We start from the raw sequence: 15496 nt of genomic DNA, 5'->3' as shown, positions 1-15496 counted from the left end.
CGTGGCAATGAAAGCGATAGTGTTTTCATCCTCGGCTCGGTCACACACGAGCAGCTGACGCTGTCATACCTCACTGGCGACATGAATGGGAGGCCTGACACATCGCGCTAGGTCTAAGGCGACAGCTCGGAGTCGGAAGTGGCCCCAAGCAATGGGGTCGCTCGTTTACCTGCGTAGCGGTTGTAAAGTATTGTGTATGATATATACCTCACTTGTCTTGTCTGTCATTGATATACTCTGCTGACAATGTTAAACGTTCACAACATGGATTTGTAAATTACTAGAGAACCCAATTATAAAGATATTGCCTCGTTTAATACAAGCATTGAGGTTAACAATTACAGTTATCCTCTTTTAAGGTGTACAGATTTCGGTCTCACTTAATATCACGTGGGTTTATGGTTGAGCATTTCTCATTAACATTCCTTGGTTGCGTGTTGACACAGTTGAGGGTTCATAACACACATATGCTCTGAGGGGTTCTTTTCTGTGTTTAAGAAGGCCTCTCTGCAAAAATATGCAGTGTTTTTAATGTATAACAAATCAGATAGTCCTCAGGAAATGGTCAGTTTTGTGTCAGAATGGCTTGTGTTATCTTCTGTGCAACCACAATGTAGGCAAAAGAGAATTTTCATGTGTATATTCAAGCAACGATGTAAATATATTTATTATCAAGAGCAGTCAGCTTTTGTGAGCATTTCCAAATATTTGCTCACACATTCAACCTATAAACTTTATATAATGCTGGAAACTCACCTACGAGTGTTCTTTTCTGTTACTCTGCGTTGAGCACTGACGAGATTTCGATGTGATATTGCCGGTCTTACCATAAAATTATATAGAAGATTGAAAAGTCAGATATCGTAACTAGTATGTGACCACATTGTTTTAATGATTTAAAAAATGAGTGGCATGTATTGCTTGAACATCCACTGTATAACGATGTACGAAACAAAATTTACCATGTTATTATTACACCAACCCTCTTCCTCATAAGTATATAACACCTTTGAATTCAAAATCACCTAATATATCACACGTTTAGCTGTGTACTGTACAAAAGTAATGCCGTCACATACAACTGATGTGTAAAATCTATACTATTGTGATGGCGATGCAATGTTGGCCTCACGGCCATTCACACAAATATTATGTTATGTCTACGTGTTTGGTCAGTTCTGTCAATTCAAGTAATTTAAACTAAACTAAGCGTCTCTCATGTTTGTTGTAGTTTTGATTTCGAGAACATGACCGCTTAATACTGCTTCGTGGAATTTAAACGTCCGTGAAGATATCGACATGCCTTCCAAGGTAGTACCATACACCTCAACGATATATATATATATATATATATATACATACATACACACACACACACACACACACACACACACACACACACACACACACACATACATACATACATACATACATACATACATACATACATACATACATACATACATACATACATACATACATATACACATATATACACACACACACACACATATATATATACATAGATATATATACATATATATATTTGCACATGAATGCATATGAATGTTCCATATACGATCTTATACGCCAACACATGGTTGTATCTGATATCTCCCAAAACACGAATGACCATTTTTTCACTTTGCACATGAATATACCACACACCACTCCACACCTGAATGTGCCACGTGGTGTACCCGAAAGGGTGTGGTTATCAGATGTTAATGCTGAAGAGGTGGTGTAAATCAATAACAGTTTCTTATATGAATGCAAACTGCATAAAGAGTCGTCTTAAAGGAAGACCCCAAGACTTTGAACATAACATGACTGTCCATTATCCTCAATAACGGGTATCTGTAGTACTTCAACACAAAACGGGGTTTGCATCAATTGCCTGATGTAACGTTTAACCCAGAAGAACTCTGACACAACCTTGGTTTTGTATTCGCTGGATAATGACAAATGCGTCATTGAGCAGATGTTTTAACATTCTCAGATATAGCCTTAACAGAAGTGGTCCGACAGATTCCTTTTTAAATATGTCTGTGAAAAATAATTAACATACTTAGAAAAGGACAGTTTAACATATGTACCAGGAAACGAGATGATTAATACTGCAACTGGCATTTCTATTCTCACAAAACATGCCTTAAGTGCTTCGTTTAACGCATACGTTGCTAACATCTGAATGAGTGAGGAATTCCTTGATATTTCCTCAGGCACGACGAACGATTAACATTTCATTAACAACTCAAGTTTATTTTCGTTTCATAACAAACTTCAAAACCTTGCAACTATTTTACATTAACCTCCTCTATCCCCAATGGGAAGTCTTCCGTGCCACTGCAAAAGCGCCTCAACGAACATGCCGCGTTTTAAATGAAAATAAAACATAATTTGTTTAGATTTATTATCAAATTAAACACAATAACATTGCCGCTGAAGACTAAACACGGCATGATAGTGTGCCTTGGTTCTCCGCTCTGGGGACATCTGTTGAAACGCGTGGCTGAGAACGATGTTGATACATCGCCCGTGTGATTATCGGAATAAGAAAAAGTTGAAACAGAGATACGCAGAAGCCTCGGGCGGACCCCGGCTCTTTCTACTCAGACGGTCGTAGAACTTGAATCGTACAATGGAAAAGATCCGAGTTCACACAGTAGTATACATAACTGTTACATGAGGCCAAGAAAACAGTTGATAGTGTTTTACTAAGATCGTGTGTCTCTTGAATTTTATTTAACGAAATCGCCAATGTGTGTTGTGATATCAAATCTTGTTTCATATTTCGGCCTTGTTGTCTTGATGATTATCAACCGGGGTTGGATTTTTTCGTGATAGTTCGCCAAGCTTAACAGCATTGCTGAACAGCACGATGGGTTACAAGGTTGATTGCTTGTTGTTAACTTTCTGTTGTTGATTTTTTAAAAAAAAGCACGTCATTTGCATTGAGAGACTAAAGACAAAATCATCGAAATTGGAAGGTGATTATACCTTAATGCGTAGCTCATCTAGCGAATATAATTATCGTTATCTTGTTGTTCGATACTGATGTTGAGCCACAGTGATGAAGCCAACTGGGTTGGTACCAAAAGGCATCACTGTCTTAAACGATATGCAGAATCAGATAAAATGATATTGTGTTGTGAAACCCAACTGTGTTCGGCATTTTTAAGCAACCAATCTCATATCGTCGGATCATAGATCTTAGATCTTAGATCATAGATCTTGAGTTCTTACTCCGGCTACACCAAGGGGTGTTGAGACGCGTTGAGCCTCACAGGTATTTTAAATATTTGAATGATAGTTTGTGTTTTGGATAAGGTTATCTTTTGTAAGAGATGTTTTAAAAGAAATGTTTTCTAGTCATTATGTGATTAAAAAGACACAACAGGTGTTTCTTACGTGTCCGAACTTTATAATAATACATCATAATGACCCCTGCGTTCCGAAATCTCAGTAACATAATGAAAACCGTGAATATAAATGTATCTCACGTACGGGTCTCCCGGAGACGTGGCTGGTGGCTGCCATATTGATCAGTCTGCAGGATAGAGTTGATTCCGAGGCTTCACGCCTAAATATGAGTCTGTGTATTGTCTGTTCCACATTCGATTATTTACAGATCCACCCAGAACACGTTGACCATCATCTTCCGAACCAACGAATCAACAATACACATACTTTAAAAATCCTGTACCACAGGATTAAACAATGCCAAACAGGCAGCGGTAATATACAGATTCATTGAACGGCAAGATGCGAATACCAAATAAACATGTTTTATCTAACTTAGATTCAACAGGTATTATACGTATGTGCTGATCTTTGCTGGGGGAAGACAATGGCCATGTCAATAGTGACTGAATAGCATAAATTGCTGTTAAGTGGAAAACTTTCTCACACTAACGCTGAAAGGTTTGATCGTCAGTTTATGGCTTGTCGTAACTGTTATCAAAACTTTTATGTAGGTGGCCTAGGTAATCAGGTATAAATTATTCATTATCAGGGTCGTGACCTTTAACCCGAGCAGTTCAATCGTACGCTTGAATATGTCAAATGAAATTGACAGGCTCGTTGAGATCGACGGTTGAATAAATTTGAGAAATAAAATTTCATGCCAGGGCACACATAAAAGAATTCAGAAATGAGATTCAACATTTAAATGAATAAATGATATGAATGAAAAATATTAAAAGTGCTGTGACTGAACTTACCTTTCTTAGCAGAGAAGTATACATATTTACAGTAAGTGAAATATATTTTCCCTAAATCTAAATGATTTTTAAAAAAGCACAACATGAAAGATATAGCCAATTTTTATTTAACATTTATATTTGAGTCTGTGAATATTGTTGAACACAGCTTTAGGTCAGCTACATCACGGCTTTTCACATAAAAAGTTTAGAAAAAGATACATTACAAATATGTATATTAGGTTTGCATCCATACTGTAGGGGGTGAAACGGTACGCTCTACGGCGTTCTGCATTGATTCAGAAATTTAACTAGAGTCAAACCTTACACTGTTTGATAACATCGAAGGCAACACCCATAATTTTTGTTATTTTGAATGAACAAAACAGTTATTTCATGACTTGATAGAAATTCCGGTACGTAAATCGAAAATACGAATTTTTGGATTGCATTACGGTAAACCGAACCGAAGACAAAATACCGCGGTTCTAAAAATCCCGTGATATGCTGTTTCACCCTATCAATTTTGACGCATTTCTAACGCCGCCGATATAAAAAAGTCCATTGTATCTCATTTCTCAAAGATATCGGTATTTCCTTGTCATGTTATGTCGTAAGTTGAGATGTGTCCATAAAAGTTCTTCAAAGGACAACTGACAAAAGTTGCCGCCTGTTTTCAACCTTGCTAATTGTATGACAGGTGCTACTGCTCGTGGTATGCTAACCTTTCGTTGCTATTTCCTAGTGTAATCGCTTATTTTCGGTGATTTTCACAATTATTTTCATATAATCGCCACCTCTATTTTGCTTTTGGCGCCAAGTGGTAAAGTATTGGCAGATATTCGACACTCCATAGTTTTGTCCGATGTATTTACAGTCAGTTTCCTGACAGATTTCCATCTGTTGTTTTAGTTACAACTTTGCAGAGGTATATGTTTTTCAGTAAAAACTGAGCCCCCCAAGACACGAGGACCAGCCCCACGTGAAATATTCTACGTTTTCGTTTCTGAGTAACATTTCTAGCTCATGCTAGTCTCGTTTACAATGTCGGCTGACATCCAAGTGTTTCTAAAGTCAACCACGAAGTCCAAAGGGCAAAGACCTGAAGATTAAAACCCAAAGATTGTTTTCAAAGGCATGTACACGAAAACATTAGCCAAAGTCGTCCATGTTGACTGAAGGATTATGGTCTATGTGCACCACGTGCCGCGGCGAAACCCAATCGCTTGAGTCTAGTAGCATTATGGGATAGCAAACATCGGACAAGAGTGACCACAGCCAGAAAGCTTGACCACTGACCAGAGGGTAACTTGTGGGGCTGGAAATTGATTTACTAGGAGATTGTGTTTCACCATTTGAAAAATCTCGTTTGAACTAGCGTTTGATGTTGGTTGCCAAAATCAACTGCGAGTCAGGTTCGGAAAGTTCAGTGAAAGCGTGCACCCTTCTTGAGTGCGTCTCTACGGTCTTTCGTAACTCCTGGAACTAGGTTCGGTAACTCTTCTGTGACAGATGTGAAATGGGATGATGCGAGGGGAATTGGTAGCGGGAAAAAGTTGACTTCCCTTTTGTCACATTTACAGATGGGATTTGAAAAAAGCGGACACCCCCCCCAAATCAATAATATCATGTCGCGTATTTTGATGTGTTGTTTTCGAAGAACCCCCAGAGAGTCTAACCTTTTCTTTTATGAAGGTGTGTTGCAGAAGGCACGAAAAACAGAATTCAAATATAATATGTTTTCCAGAGTTAGTCTGCTGTGCTATTAGTTCCTAATAGCATATCTTACCACTGTCCTTTGGCTATGTGGGATTGAAATACGCTACTCAACTTCTGATAATGGTAATCATGTACGTCAAGACTATCATTTATTACTATCATTCAGCTTCTCTGTTGAAATGCCCTTATATAAAAGACTATGGAAGCTGAAGGATGGAAGCCAACCTGCTTATTCCAGTTATCGCATTTTATAACAGACCGATTTTTTAAAATTTAAGTCTCACCATGGTACATTTCAACACTGAACACAGACATAAATAAAACACACACGTAAAATATATCGGGACACCTACTATGGGGTTATGAGAGATTACATTGTAGATGAAAAAAAAAACATAGGTAAAAACGTTTACAAATACGTTTTTAAAAGTGGGTTTATACATGCTCATCTCCCAACAGTTGTTGGCGATAAAGAGCCCATTTTTACATTGTTGCGCTCCGGTAGTCACCTCTTACGATAAAACGTAGCCATATTGGCTAATATTTAACTGTTCCTGGGCTATGTATTGGTGTCAGAGCAGTATTACATATGGCACTTAGAATTTAGTTTGTTGTGACATACAGGGAAAGGATATAGTGAGTGAATATTGTTTTGTGGTGTAGTCCTTTCGGGCGGATAAAATATTATTATGTTTAAACATGCACATATTATGATAACCATCTTTTGTGTAAAATGGAAAGATAAAACCGAGTTAGTGAGTTCGCCGGTTTTAGCAATATTCCATTTAATATCACCTTGGGGGACACCTGAAATGTACTCCGCACATTGTACCCAAGTGGGGAATCGACCCCAGGTCTTCCGCGTAACGAGAGCGACGAGCCGAGCTGCATCTGTTGCGTATGGTGTGATTCGTTATGATAGTGGTTCAAATCTCATATATTTCCAGACACGATCCGTGGCCATTCTGTCTGGGTCGTGGGGTCATAAAAGCAGTAAACACGGATTCGTCGTGATATAATATAAATGCTTGACACGGCTGCGTTAGATGAACCTCACTCACCAACTCACCGTGACACGTGTCTCCGAGGAGATGGAGATTTATTTCCGGGAACATGAACTGATCAGTACTAACAGGTTTATGTTTTCTTTCTTTTTTATCTGATCCATGTTGTAAAAAAATGAAAACTAACAGTGAAGAATAACGTCAGAATAACTAGTGAATGTAGTTAACTCAGTATAGCCAGAAACTTACTGAGATATAACCATATATGGATTCGAACGTTGGATTTCGGATCATAAGCGAAGGTTTGCACTATCTGGCAACCTTGCAGCGTCAAAATACAGGATCCATCGTTTAACAGCCTTAAGCCATTTATAGATGTCAGTTGTTTCCGGGATTTTGCAATGCCCTTGAATAGTTTGAGACATTTTCCCTTTCCTAGTGTTTTGTGCAATTCACATTTGCGTGATAAGCATATAGACAATGCAGTTGTGCAAAGCGGAACGTGCAAACATAAGTCATGAGCCCTGCATCTTTTATTGCATAATTAACGCATTCACGCTGACAAGCTGAAACTGGAACATTAGGGTGCCATCTTTTCAGACAAAAGATGATGATGATGTTAAATACTCAAGCAGCCTCTGTACCAGAATCATTTCACACCGGCTATGGCGCTGGACAATGGTCACAAGCACACCGTGAAGGGGTCGTGGAAAGTGAGGGTGGACGGCAAGGCGAATACCTAGACATCTGAAGATCCACAATCGAGGCGTGTCTCTGAGAGAAACCTAAGTTGTCATCCCTGATTCCCAGAGATTGTCAGCACCATGGTTATAGATTTCACCCAATGGTCAAGGTCTATGACCAGTTGGGGCATGGAAGTGGCCTAATGATCAAAGCGTCCGCTTGTCACGCTGAAGACCTGAGTTCGATTCCCCATAGGGGCACTATGTGTGAAGCCCATTTCTGGTGTCGCCGGTGGAATAACGCTAAAGGTGGCATAAAACCATACTCACTTATGACGTGTCGCACAACTTTGGTCTTTCCACTTTATATACCTAGCATGATATACTGTTCAAAATAAGTAGGGGATGTTGAAATATGGTTTTGAATAATATCGTGGAAAATGGTGACAAATATGAGGTTTCATCTTTATTGTGTGTGCTTATGTTATAAGCCCGCATACCCATTCATTTCAGCTCATGTCACCTGTGCATGTCACATGACAGTGTGTTGCACGTGGTAGGGGTGCAACTGGTGATTTTACACTTTACATTAGCATGCTTGAATAATTTCTTGAATAATGTGACCCCAAGAAACATCCGATGACTTTAAACGATTGTTTGTCGTCTTTACAACACATTATTGTCTTTGTTCAAATTTTACGACACAATGCGACGTCTGCAGCGAGCGGAACGTCTAAGGGCCGTTGGCATGTTACAGATCGGAACAAAACAGAGAATAGTCACCCAGATTCTAAATGTTTCCCAATCTGTCATCAGTAGATTGTGGGCCCGGTATCTTCGAACCCAAAATGCCGATGATCATCCTCGTTCCGGTCGCCCAAGGTCAACAACTGCGTCACATGACAGACTTGTCAGAACTTATGCTCTTCGGAATCGAACCAGAACAGCTCGTCAGATCGCCTCCCATCTTGAAACTGCAGCTGGAGTTCGAGTCTCTGGTCAGACGATTCGAAACAGATTACATGCACGTGGGATTAGGGCTCGTCGACCGTACGTTATGCCAGTATTGATGACATCAGAGACAGACGTCAATGGTGTGAACAACATCGCCGCTGGGGAAATCGTGGGCAAGGGCAAGGGTTATGTTCTCTGATGAGTCGAGGTTCACTACAGACTTCCGGGATAGGCGTTCTCGGGTCTGGCGGCGACAGGATGAGCATTACGCTAACCCCAACGTTCATCAACATAACCGATTTGGTGATGGTTCTGTTATGGTGTGGGGAGGAATCACTGTGAATGGCAGAACAGCACTTCACATCGTCCAAGAGAGAGTCTCTCACCCACTCACTCAACCATTCACTCACATGTCAACCGTCGAGATTCCGTCTTGGAAAGAATTCGCAGCTTCTGTGGTGATCGTAAGATGCGACTAAATAGGTCGAGTTGTCAGACTGATGCCTGAACAGACGTCGTCATTCAGCTGGACGTTAAACAAGGGACAGAGTGTTTCATTTCGTAACAAAATAATGGAGTACGCTTACCCAGTTATCTACCCTGTTAAAACAGTACTTCAACAAACTGGGTGTAAACAAATCTGAACGGCCACTTCAAATAACACACAATGAATTTCTTACACGACAATGGTCCTGTTATCATGTACTATTGGTTTCCGGGACATTCAAAGGCGATTCACAGACAGGAAAGTTTATAGTCGCCTTTAAAAGTAAGAAAAACGTATTGGAATTTTCGCCACACAAAGGATACGTATGTTAGCCACACAAAGGATACTTATGTTAGCCAAAGAAAAGATATTTGGCAGTAGCAGTTATGAAGCCAATAAAACACAACAATGACGCTATACATGCCACTGATGTGTGAACTGAGTAAGTGGGTTTGGGTTTTTTTCGCCGCTTTTAGCAAATTCCAGCAATATCATGGCGGGAAACACCAGAAACGGGTTGCACACATTGTACCCATGTAGGGAATCGAACCCGGGTCTTCCACATGAACAGCGAACGCTTTAACCACTACACTACCCCGCCCCCCCCCCCCCCCCCCCCCCTGTGTGAACCGAAGTCTCGTCTGCTGATAGGGTTCATATTATTCTCACGTTGTTTTAAATGTAACAGTAAGGAGGTAACTACTAAAAGCCAGTACTATTAAGCCCCATTTCTGTTGAAAAGTCTAAATATATAAGTCACTGACTAACTGTCCACAGGTAAAATATTTATGTTCGGAACAGAAATGAGCGTCGTATCGGATCACCATAAAGCAAACGTCTCGACTGGGGGTGTTGAAAGCCTATGTTGTATGAAGGTTACATCTAGAGTTGTACTGATGCATCGAACTCTCAATGGATTGTAACTGTTGAGTTTCCGATGGCAAATCGATGGTAGAAAAACTATCGATGCATCGATTGTGTAACTTCCGTTCCGAATTCGCAGCGCAAACTGCAGGACGTTTGGGTGCAGACCTGCAGCTTCCTTAACCTTTTGTTTTAAGTGTTTGCTTGAACTGGGTTTCAAGTTTCCTGTCAGTTAACAGAGACTGAAACTACCTCGGCTTGTTTTTATTTCATATAAACTGAGCATTCATTTGGGAAGTGACTTTAAATGGGGCAGTTCAAGGAGAACGAAACTATTGCAATGACATTGCAATAGTTGGTCTAATAGACTATCAGTACCGCAATAGTTGTTTCTACATAACAGTCACCCTAGTCTGTCGTACAGACCCTGAAGTATTTATATGCAAGAAAACCCACGCAAGTCTAGAAAATGTGGCAAGTCTAAATCTCCTTAGCTTCAGGAAAATGAAGGAAGTCTCAGGGCTCCATTTCATTATATTATTTTTTTTCACTATGAACGTTTTTTCAGTAAAATGTGTTCATTCAGAGACTAGCTGTTAGTCTATATTCACCCAAGTTATAACCCACCATGGCGCATAGATAGCCTAGTGGGACGGGTCCAGATTGGTGCAATTAAAGACAAGTGTTTAAGTACGTTAACGTCTTCATCATCACTGGATGTTAGTTAAGATAGAAGTATTATTACAACACGTCACATTGTCTTAACTATCTCTACATCCAGACAGATAGTAGTCACGGACCGGTTTCACTGATGAAGTCTTCATAACTAGAATGATAGGGATTAATGTGATAGGGACTTAGTTTATCACATTAACGTTGGACTAACGTGATGAGATGGATAGTGCAGGTGGAAGGGGAGGGGTGGTTGGGATTGGGTGGTATCAAGAGAGAAAGAGAAAGTCTGATTGAATGATGTAACTGAGTGAGGTGAGACACATATGTGAGGCTCAGCGTTGGGGATCAGGAGAGAAGGAGGGAGACTGACAGGATGATGAAACTGGGTGTGGTGAGATGGAGGCGTACGTCTCGGAGTGTTGGGAATCAAGAAAGGAGAGAGACTCCCTGAATGATGAAACCTAGTGGGGTGAGATAGAAGTGTAAGGCTAGGTGTAGGGAATCAGGAGAGAAGGAGAGAGGCTGATTGAATGATGAACCTGAGTGGGGTGAGATAGAGGTGTAAGGCTAGGTGTAGGGAATCAGGAGAGAAGGAGAGAGGCTGTATTAATGATCAAGCAGAGGGAGTGAGATAGAAGTGTAAGGCTAGGTGTAGGGAATCAGGAGAGAAGGAGAGAGGCTGATTGAATGATGAACCTGAGTGGGGTGAGATAGAGGTGTAAGGCTAGGTGTGGGGAATCAGGAGAGAAGGAGAGAGGCTGATTGAATGATGAACCTGAGTGGGGTGAGATAGAGGTGTAAGGCTAGGTGTAAGGAATCAGGAGAGAAGGAGAGAGGCTGATTGAATGATGAACCTGAGTGGGGTGAGATAGAGGTGTAAGGCTAGGTGTAAGGAATCAGGAGAGAAGGAGAGAGGCTGATTGAATGATGAACCTGAGTGGGGTGAGATAGAGGTGTAAGGCTAGGTGTAGGGAATCAGGAGAGAAGGAGAGAGGCTGTATTAATGATCAAGCAGAGGGAGTGAGATAGAAGTGTAAGGCTAGGTGTAGGGAATCAGGAGAGAAGGAGAGAGGCTGATTGAATGATGAACCTGAGTGGGGTGAGATAGAGGTGTAAGGCTAGGTGTGGGGAATCAGGAGAGAAGGAGAGAGGCTGTATTAATGATCAAGCAGAGGGGGTGAGATAGAAGTGTAAGGCTATGTGTGGGGAATCAGGAGAGAAGGAGAGAGGCTGATTGAATGATGAACCTGAGTGGGGTGAGATAGAGGTGTAAGGCTAGGTGTGGGGAATCAGGAGAGAAGGAGAGAGGCTGTATTAATGATCAAGCAGAGGGGGTGAGATAGAAGTGTAAGGCTATGTGTGGGGAATCAGGAGAGAAGGAGAGAGGCTGATTGAATGATGAACCTGAGTGGGGTGAGATAGAGGTGTAAGGCTAGGTGTGGGGAATCAGGAGAGAAGGAGAGAGGCTGTATTAATGATCAAGCAGAGGGGGTGAGATAGAAGTGTAAGGCTAGGTGTAAGGAATCAGGAGAGAAGGAGAGAGGCTGATTGAATGATGAACCTGAGTGGGGTGAGATAGAGGTGTAAGGCTAGGTGTGGGGAATCAGGAGAGAAGGAGAGAGGCTGTATTAATGATCAAGCAGAGGGGGTGAGATAGAAGTGTAAGGCTATGTGTGGGGAATCAGGAGAGAAGGAGAGAGGCTGATTGAATGATGAATCCGAGTGGGGTGAGATAGAGGTGTAAGGATAGGTGTAGGGAATCAGGAGAGAAGGAGAGAGTATCATTGAATGATGAAACTGAGTGGGGAGAGATAGAAGTGTAAGACTAGGTGTGTGGAATCAGGAGAGAAGGAGAGAGGTTGTTTGAATGATGAAACTGGGTGGGGTAAGATAGAGGTTTAAGGTTTAAGGCTGTGAGTGTAGGGAATCAGGAGAGAAGGAGAGCTGTTGACTGAATGTTGAAATTGATTAGGGAAATCAGGAGAGAGAGAGAGAGAGAGAGAGAGAGAGAGAGAGAGAGAGAGAGAGAGAGAGAGAGAGAGAGGACAGACTGGGTGATAAAACTGAGTGACCTGAGAAAGTGGTATTTCGAGATAGAAGAGTCAAAGGAAAACATGCACGTGAGGTTAAATGGAGAGAAGGGCGGACTCTCAAACACCGTAATAAAACGACGCCGCCACGCCCCTGCCCAAGAGGATGAGAGAGTACAACAGAGAGAAAGAGAATGCTCCAACAAAGAAATCTGCAGAGGGACACGCTTCTCTCCTACAGAAGGAAGTAGCGCGTAGTCCTAAACACAGCACTCAGGTGATAACGAGACGCGACGAGCCCGAGAAGGTAGGGTGGCATGCTAACAGAACACCTGTGACACACACACACACATCAGGTATCTAGGTCTTCAGTTAGACTGGGGCCGTAATAAATGACTGCAGATGATCGTCGGATAACTGAAGTGGGAGCCTGGGCGACTGGATGTGTTTCGCTATAGGACATCTTCTCCCCCACCTTAAGCCCAAGCAAACACCACTGTGTACTTTGTCTACCCGCTAATCCCTCTGGCACAAAGGGAGGATTAACCTGTGGAATATTAAGTTTTCATGTGAAGACTTATAAAATTTACTTAAAATGGTTTTGAATAAATATTTTCGACCGTATTGGAAGTCAGCGTCACGAAAGTTGTGTCTTGATCTGGATTTTGTTTTAACAAGATAACGGTCCCCAGTTTGCTCTCTTTCAAACGTATATTACCAGCTGAGATAAAAACGTATGAGTGTATAAATATATGTAGATATCAAAGACCCTCAAAGAATTTTTCCACAAAATATTTGTTTGATCTGATGACGAAATATTTAACATTAAACATGGAATACCTAATAGGTTGACATTTCGCAGAAGTGTTTCTATTACGTAGACGATATGTGTGTATATCATGTAAATATGCATACACAAATACCGGAGTCTTATCGATGAAATTTATTTAGATGTTTGCGAGGGATAAATAGATATACATTGGATGTAAATAACTGGAGAATGCATGCTCTTTTGGGTGACATTCTGCAAATGTTTGTATTGCCAGGTGAAGGATATTTACTTCACGTAATCATAGAGTGGGTGAGTGAGTGAGTGAGCATCAGCATTGTGCACCTATTCGTTGATGATGAGATGATGAGTGTTGTATATTGTATTGTAACTTGTATATTCATGTCAATCAGAACAGGGATGTGTGAATCTTGGCGTGAGTGAGCTGTAGGTGAATATGGCTTCACATCACGACCCATATTGTTTCATATGATTACCAGATCCTACAAAACAAGAGTAAACGATGTTTATGAGAGTGGAATGCCGTTCGGTAGGATTACACACCCGATTCGCAAGTTTACCAAATAGAGACCTCAGATTGGTGTTCATCTGGTGACCATGTGCTTAAGGAAACTATTCAGAGTCACCAATACACCCCATCCCCCCAATAAATAAATAAATAAATAAATAAATAAATAAATAAATAAATAAATAAATAAATAAATAAATAAATAAATAAATAAATAAATAAATAAATAAATAAATAAGAAGAGATTCATCACAACAAGGTTCGTCAAGATATGATCCCTCTGATATGACCCCTAGTCAAGAACAGCTAAGTTCATCAACAAATGATCCTTCCACAATGCAAATCCCAGGAAAAAACTCTTGCGGGGTCTTTTTATAATTGTATTTGATGTATATTGTTTGTGGAATGAGTGGGTGGATGAGTTCTGGAGTGATCACCTCTGAGGGGATCATTCACTCACGAAACTGTTCTGGACAAGCTTTTCGGATGAACATCTATAACTTCCGGTCAATTATTGATAAACCTGTTCTTGAGGAACAACTCCTGATGTGTTCAGAAGCTCTTCAGCAAATCTGCCCGTTTGGCAAAAATCAACTCCATTATTTACAAGTGTTTCGTTATAACAGAAGTCTGACAAGGACTTACTTAGAGACTGCTTAGATTCCGTCGTCCCTGAAGACCTTGATGGCGTCGGAATAGGAATGTGTCCATTAAAACCTGCATCAGTTTCTCCAGGAATGTCAGGTTTAAATACGCTTACAGAACTATGCCAATGTAGTTTTGTTAACTCTCGTTGACATCATTCAAGCATAATGGCAAAATTGATCGCGTTTATAATTAAAGTAATCAAATATGCCGATCTTCGCTAATTCGCTCTTTCAAACTGCTCTAAACCAATGCCACACCGCCAAAAGGTGACAGATTTGTGATTAATAAAACAATTTTCAGTTTTTGTTAACATTCGGTTCATATACAAGCTTGATGTCAGAGTTTCTTGGTTTAAATGCTAGTGGAACTAATAAGATGACGATGGCTTATGAACTAAAATGATAAAAAGGTCATAATTATCAATGAAAAATGGTAATATGATATGGCTAATTTTCCCGAAGCTCTGTATTGTGCCCAAGATGAAAATCAAGAGCTCTTAAAATAACCCTACAAAATAATCATTCTAATCAACGACATAAGGCTTATACTAAGTTTGTGATCAGAGAGTTGGACATGGTGACGTCACTTCCGCTATGCTGGTGGCTTTGTCCAGGGTACTTATCATAATAGAGCTGAGATATTAATCCCTGGATTGCCGAGGATGAAGTAAAAATGTTGTCACTTTTTTAAGTATGAAGAATGTCTGAGAAATATTTTGAAACTGTCTGCTCAATCTGGTGTTCAGTTCTTTCAATCATATGTCCACAGGTGAAGCATACTGAACAGCAAAATGAAGTCAGTCTTCGGGAAAAAACAAACAAAAAACATGAAATCTCATGAAAGTAAGCGTTCATATTTATGTCTTCTATTCAAACACTTGATAAAATGCTAAAGTTGAGTTTGTTTTGCTTTTCAGTATATTCAACAGCATT

The sequence above is a fragment of the Haliotis asinina genome, chromosome 10, assembly GCF_037392515.1.
Source record: "Haliotis asinina isolate JCU_RB_2024 chromosome 10, JCU_Hal_asi_v2, whole genome shotgun sequence".
Classification (NCBI taxonomy): Eukaryota; Metazoa; Mollusca; class Gastropoda; order Lepetellida; family Haliotidae; genus Haliotis; species Haliotis asinina.
The sequence above is the reverse complement of the archived record's forward strand: the minus strand, read 5'-3'. Positions refer to the sequence as shown.